Below are 6,556 nucleotides of genomic sequence, written 5' to 3'. Positions count from 1 at the left end.
CCAGGGATCGGCAGAGTCCTAACATGATCAAAAACATAATAGACGAAACAATAAACGATCCGAGTAGCGGATCGTGAAACAAAGGCCTGAAAGTTGTTTTTGACCTTTCTGGCGACCTGTACGGCCGCAGGAGAGTAGGTGGTGATGAGAGGAATCATGGATGTTCCAGGGGGAGGCCACTTCTAGTCCAGGAAGACCTTAGTCTGTCTCCTGAGGAAGGACCTGGAGTAGCCCCTCTTCCTCAGGGCTGAAAATAGCGCCCTCGTGGCTACTGTGAAGTCCTCCCGCCTGGTACAGATCCTATGAAACTTCAGTAGTTGAGATTTCACCAACCCTGCAAAAGTGTGCTTGGGGTGGAAGCTTCTTTTATACAGGAGGGTGTCAGTCTACTTGGAAAAGACCCTGAAGTCCAGGTGATGTGATGGAGACTTGATGGTGATGTTTTTATTATGGGTGTTCAGTGTGTTCAGGAATACACTGAACTTCTCCCTGGAGTGGGTCCACACACCACAAATGTCGTCCAGGTACCAGGTAATCATCCAATCAGAAATGCTGTCCAGACTCTCCATATGATGAGGTGATACCCACTTAGCCATCCTCATTCACAGTTTCTTTCAAAGTGGGGCGAGACAGACGCTCCCTCTGCTTCTCCCAAGCTCACGGCTATTTGAACGCCTGCGACCATTTTTGAACTTAACACAGAAACAAATTCAAATCAATAAATGCTCGTAATATCGAGCAAACACCTTTTTTCAAATATTTTTTGAAGACAAACATACCTCAGTTTGTCTTCACCATCTGGTGGTAAATACGCTGGTGTTGCTCCACTGGATAGTTATTGGTTCAGATGGATAATTGACATGTGGCTTTGGAACACGAGGAATGACTGACGCCACCTGCAGGTCTTTGTGTGGGATTGAGGAGGAAGGAATGGGTGCCTCTGCTACTGCAGGTGTGACATTTGAGGACACGCAGCTTAGTATGAAAGTCATAATTACCTGTACTTGGTCATCCTCATCAACACTTTCCTTGACCACGGGGCGAGAAACAAACACCTGCGCCCTGTGTAGCACCTAGATGTTCTAATTTAGCCTGTTGGAGAGCAAAGACGTCAGGGTGTCAATCTCACAATGCAGCAGCTCTGTCACCCACTTTGCTTTTTTAGCAGACTTTAATCCATCACTCAGCATCCTCTGCATTTATAGCTGATCAACTTCCTATCACTGTATCTGCGTGTTACGTAACAACACTTTAAGTCTCTGTATAGCTCTGCACAGCTGTTGAGTTAGTGGGGTTAGTCCAGTTATACAAAGTTGAAAGCAGGGGTCAGGAGAAGCAGATTAGGGGTCACTATAAGGAAAAATCGCAAAGGAAAAAAATAATTGAGTTTCAAGGAATGTTTGGAGCAATGAAGAAGACTTATGGACTAGTGTAAAGTGACCTACACTTTGTCCTCTGATTGTCTACTCCCTTCTCCATCTTTACTCAAAGTTTCTTTCACAGCAATTAGGAGAGTTAGGCTCAACTGAAAGGTCAACAACATACAGAGATTGAAAGACTCCACCTCCGTATGATGGAGTGATATTCACTTAGCCGTTTTCACCCACAGTGTCGTTAAACGTGGAATGAGACCGACTCTCCCACAGCTTTTGTTTAACGACGCGTCCAAGATTAAGACTACTGTATTTTACGGATTATAAACCGCAGTTTTTTTCATAGTTCGATTTATACTCTGTGACTTGTGTGTGAAATTATTAACATATTACCGTCTAATATTAAATAATATTTATTTCATTCACGTAAGAGACTAGTCGTACCAATAGAAGAAGAAGCGGCGCATTGTCTACTTTTGGAGTTGGCACAGTTGTATAGAAGCGACACCGAGCAAGAATATTTTATCCGATTTAGCGATTAGGAGTGACAGATTGTTTGGTAAACATATAGCATGTTCCATATTCTTTATTTCTTTTAAATTGCCTTTCAAATGTCTATTGCCTTTCAAATGTCTATTCTTGGTATTAAATTTGATCAAATTTCCCCAAAAAATACAACTTATACTCAAGTGCGACTTATGTTTCTTTCCTTCATTATGCATTTTCGGCCGGTGCGAAATTATTTATAATCCGAAAAATACGATATACAAACTCGCCCGACCATTCTTGAACCTACGACAAACGTCAAATTAATAAATGCTCATAATACATAGTACTTTATTGATTAAAAATATAATATTGACAAAACATATTTTTGAAGCCAAACATACATTTGATTGTCATCCACCACCTGGTGATAAATGCTATGCAACTCCTCCACTAAGAGGATGTGGATACTTATGTGTAGGGATGATGTTCGTTTACAAATTATTGAGTTCGATGCCATTATCGAACCGATTACTTATCGAATCTCTTATCGAATGGACGCTAAAGGCACGCCCCCAGTGAGCATATAGTGCTGCTATGTGCATTGTAAATTTAAAAAAAATGACCGACGAACACATCACCAACATGGACAAGGTGGCGCTCACTTTCACTTTTTGGAGAAGGGGACCAGCACGCTAGTGAATCTATACGCACAACGGGGTAAGAGAAGTCGGCTTTTACTGTTATTAGCTTGCTATACTAATGGACAACGAGACTGAGTTTGAAAATGAGGAGAGGGAATCTGGCGTGTTTGATGTAGAACTTGCCCAGCTGTTCATATCGGACACAGAAGATGAGGACTGTACGTATGATGGATTTGTGGATGACGATTAATTAAAAAATAATATGACTACAATGATAAATACTTCAATAAAGTACAACCGAACTCAACTTGGCTCCCGCTGCCTTTTTAAAACGTGCATGCTAGCGTATGTTTTAGGCAAACGTGAGTTTAACCATGCCTGCGCCCAAAAATATGCTGCGCCTTATTTATGTGTTAAATACAGAAATAGCACCCGTAACTGACACGGCACATTTTAATACGGTGTGCCCTATGGTCGCGAAAATGTGGTATAGTGGCTTCGATAACGGGAACCGGTTCTCAAAAAGTAATTGGAAACCATGGAATCGGTTCTTTTCTTATTGAACAATTGGGAGAACCGGTTTCGGACATCATCCCTACTTTTGTGTTTAGATGGAGAATAAATGTGAGGCAGTGCTACTGCAGGTCTTTTCTATCCACAGCCATGACAATTTACAATACATATATGTTCATCTTTTTTTTGTGTGTGCAAAATGTTTGCTCCAAGAGCAATATGGATGTCAAGTATTTTTATTACATGTATATAGTATAATATTTGCTGTGCAATATGGGTATTGTTATTTTCTGCAATTTGTACAATATTTTGGTTTACAACACTGATTCTAAAACTATGGTATGCTAAAGAAGTCTGGAAATATGTACTGTACAATCTTTAGCATATCAGTCAGTGGAATTAAATTATGGAATGGATTAATTAAAGAAGTTAAACATTGTGGAATGGATTAAGTAAAGAAGTTAAACATTGTGGAATGGATTAAGTAAAGAAGTTAAACATTGTGCTGATATGATCCAGTTTAAGAGGCTGTTCAAATTAATAGTGCTTACAAAGTACAAAGAAGAAGTATTATGAGAAACACTTTAAACCTTATTGAAAATAACATATTCTTCATCTCTATGTTAATAATGACTGAATTAATTAAATACATATTATAAAACTGTTGTGTTACTAACGGATGTCACTTTGATATTTTGCTGTAAAGAAGGTCAGTGAATGAATTTATATATTTGTGGTCGCTCTAGCGTGTGAAAGGGGTAGGATTAATTAAGCTTTGCTTCTTCCTACTCCTTTTCGGACATGATGTATTATGTATTGTGAAATGATGAAATTGCCTGATGTATAATGTTGTATGTATGTCGTGTTTGAAATAAACTAAGAAAAGAAAAGAAAGTATTATTGTTTGTGCATTGTGTGTAATGTAACAGTGATCCAAAATATTAAATATACTTGTTAAATACAACCTGTCTTGTTTTACTGAATACTTAGGTCTACTGCCCAACTGTATTTTAATGTTGGTCATTATATTTGTGCATGGTGAAAAAGGTTTGAGAGCCACTGGTTTACTATACTAGTGTTATTTTATTGTATTAATTACATTTTAGGTTTTTTTATGAGTAAAATCTACACTGCAACTGTGGAATTTTCCCATTGTGTAATGACTAGAGTATATATATTACTGTAGAGGACTGACACCACTGGTAGGTCTTTATATGGGATGACTGAGGGAGAAAAGGGTGCCTTTGCTACAGGTTGGATGTTGGAGAATTGCTTCATTGGACCTATTTATAGGTTGAAATGTCTTACCTTGTCCTCCCTGCAGCAGGGACACTTGATGAAGCTAGATCCACTCCTGCTGCCGCAGCGACCTCCAAATACATGTCAGAGAATATCAGTAACAGCAACCGAAAACACTTTTCATCATTTTAAAGTGTACCAAATAAGTGTATAAACTGATCACAAGTTCAAAACACAAAGTCGGTATGGTATTTCTAACACAGTGCCAAAAGCCATCCGTCTTCTTCTGCTTATCCGAGGTTGGGTCGTGGGGGCAGCAGCCTAAGCCCAGACTTCCCTTGGGGGGCGTTCGGATGGCATTTTGACCAAGAGGAACAGCGTCTTTACTTTGAGCTTCTCACGCTATCTCTAAAGGAGAGCCCCGCCTCGAGGCGGAAGAAACTCATTTCGGCCGCTTGTACCCGTGGTCTTGTCCTTTCGATCATAACCCAAAGCTCATGATCGATACAGTGTCCGCATGACTGAGGACGCCTGTTGATCTCACGATCCACTCTTGCCTCACTCGTGAACAAGACTCTGAGGTACTTGAACTCTTCCACACGGGGCAGGGTCTCCTCCCCAACTCGGAAATGGCCCTCCACCATTTTCCGGGCGAGAACCACAGACACAGACTTAGAGGTGCTGATTCTTATCCCAGTCGCTTCACACTCTGCTGCACACCGATCCAGTGAGAGCTGAAGATCCTGGCCAGATGAAGCCATCAAGACCACATCATCTGCAAAAAGCAGCGACCTAATCCTGCAGCCACCAAACCGGATTGAATTTACTGAGTAGCTATATGAAAAAAAAACCTAGGTTTTGCGTCCCAAGTGACTATAACAATACTATGGTAAATAATTGTTAGCGTTATCATTGATAAAAAATCAATACCATTTTTATACCGTGTCGCGGGCCAAACAACCCTAACCATGGGCCGGAAATGGCTTTGGGACCGCACTTTGGACACGTCAGTTTTAGCATATTCTCCTCACAGTTGATTAGTGTCCTCCCTAACATCTTTAATTACATTTAACTACATTCCATAACTGATCAGTGATGAGCAAGCTACTTGGAAAAAGTAGTGAGTTAAACTGAAATGTAGTTAAGCTACGTAGCTTGTTACTGATTATATAATAGCAAATGATGCGTTTCCTTTTTGTTTTAAACACAATCATGTTAGCATGCACTAATAAATGAACAAATAGTGTGAATACAACCTACATTTGGCATTGTAGGAATATACTTGTCAGTTGTGAGACACAAAGTTTTCTCAGATGTTCAAAAATTGTTCGATTGTTTCGGGGGTACACGTGACCAATTTAAAAACCTTCACCTTTAAACTCGTGACTTCAGAGGTCAGTCACGTGTCACTTAACCGTACAGCAACATCATGAGGATTTATTACTTTGTATTTTTCATTTATAAACATTATGGGATGTATGGAAATATGAAACGAACAAAAAAAGTATATTTTTAAATACAATTAATTTACAACATTTTTACAAAAACTTTCTTCCACCAATCAGAATGTCTGAACAGCATATCGATCAGTGATTGGACGATACCTTCACGTGCAAACGAAATTTTAAATCCCATCAGAACATCGGCCAGAGTGGACGTTATTTGGCACATCTCCAAACATGTCACCTTTAGACATTTTGACGATGAGTTCAAATGTAAGTTCGACACTATTTAACTCTTTATTTCATTCGTCGTGTTTGCTGTCCATTTAACCGACAATGCGTCTACATTCCTCAACGGTTATTGTCTTCCTTTCGACGAAGACAAACGGTAGAAAATCACAATGTACTATTATTTGACACAGGTGTACATGATGTTAGCAGGTAAGTGCGTGTTAAATCCCGACGTTTCAAGGAAGCAAACTGGTTAGAAAATGGGCTTGTGTTATCTTAACTGTGTACATACTGGATTCAACAAGGTCATTAAAAACTAACGAAAACCCTAAAGTCATTAGTTAAAAAGTGTAGATATGATACAAGAACCCATCCATCCATCCATCTATTTCCTACCGCTTATTCCTTTCGGGGTCTTGGGGGGCGCTGAAGCCTATCTCAGCTACATTCGGGCAGAAGGCGGCGTACACCCTGGACAAGTCGCTGCCTCATCGCATATAACACAAGAATGTTTTAGGGAAATCAAATGTGCTAAATATAAATATGTTTTAAATATTTTTTACATTGTGTGATGGACTTGTGATCAGTTCACACACTTAAGTGTATGTTGATCATTTTAGAATGTTGG

Source organism: Nerophis ophidion, linkage group LG24, assembly GCF_033978795.1.
Source record: "Nerophis ophidion isolate RoL-2023_Sa linkage group LG24, RoL_Noph_v1.0, whole genome shotgun sequence".
NCBI lineage: Eukaryota > Metazoa > Chordata > Actinopteri > Syngnathiformes > Syngnathidae > Nerophis > Nerophis ophidion.
The sequence above is the reverse complement of the archived record's forward strand: the minus strand, read 5'-3'. Positions refer to the sequence as shown.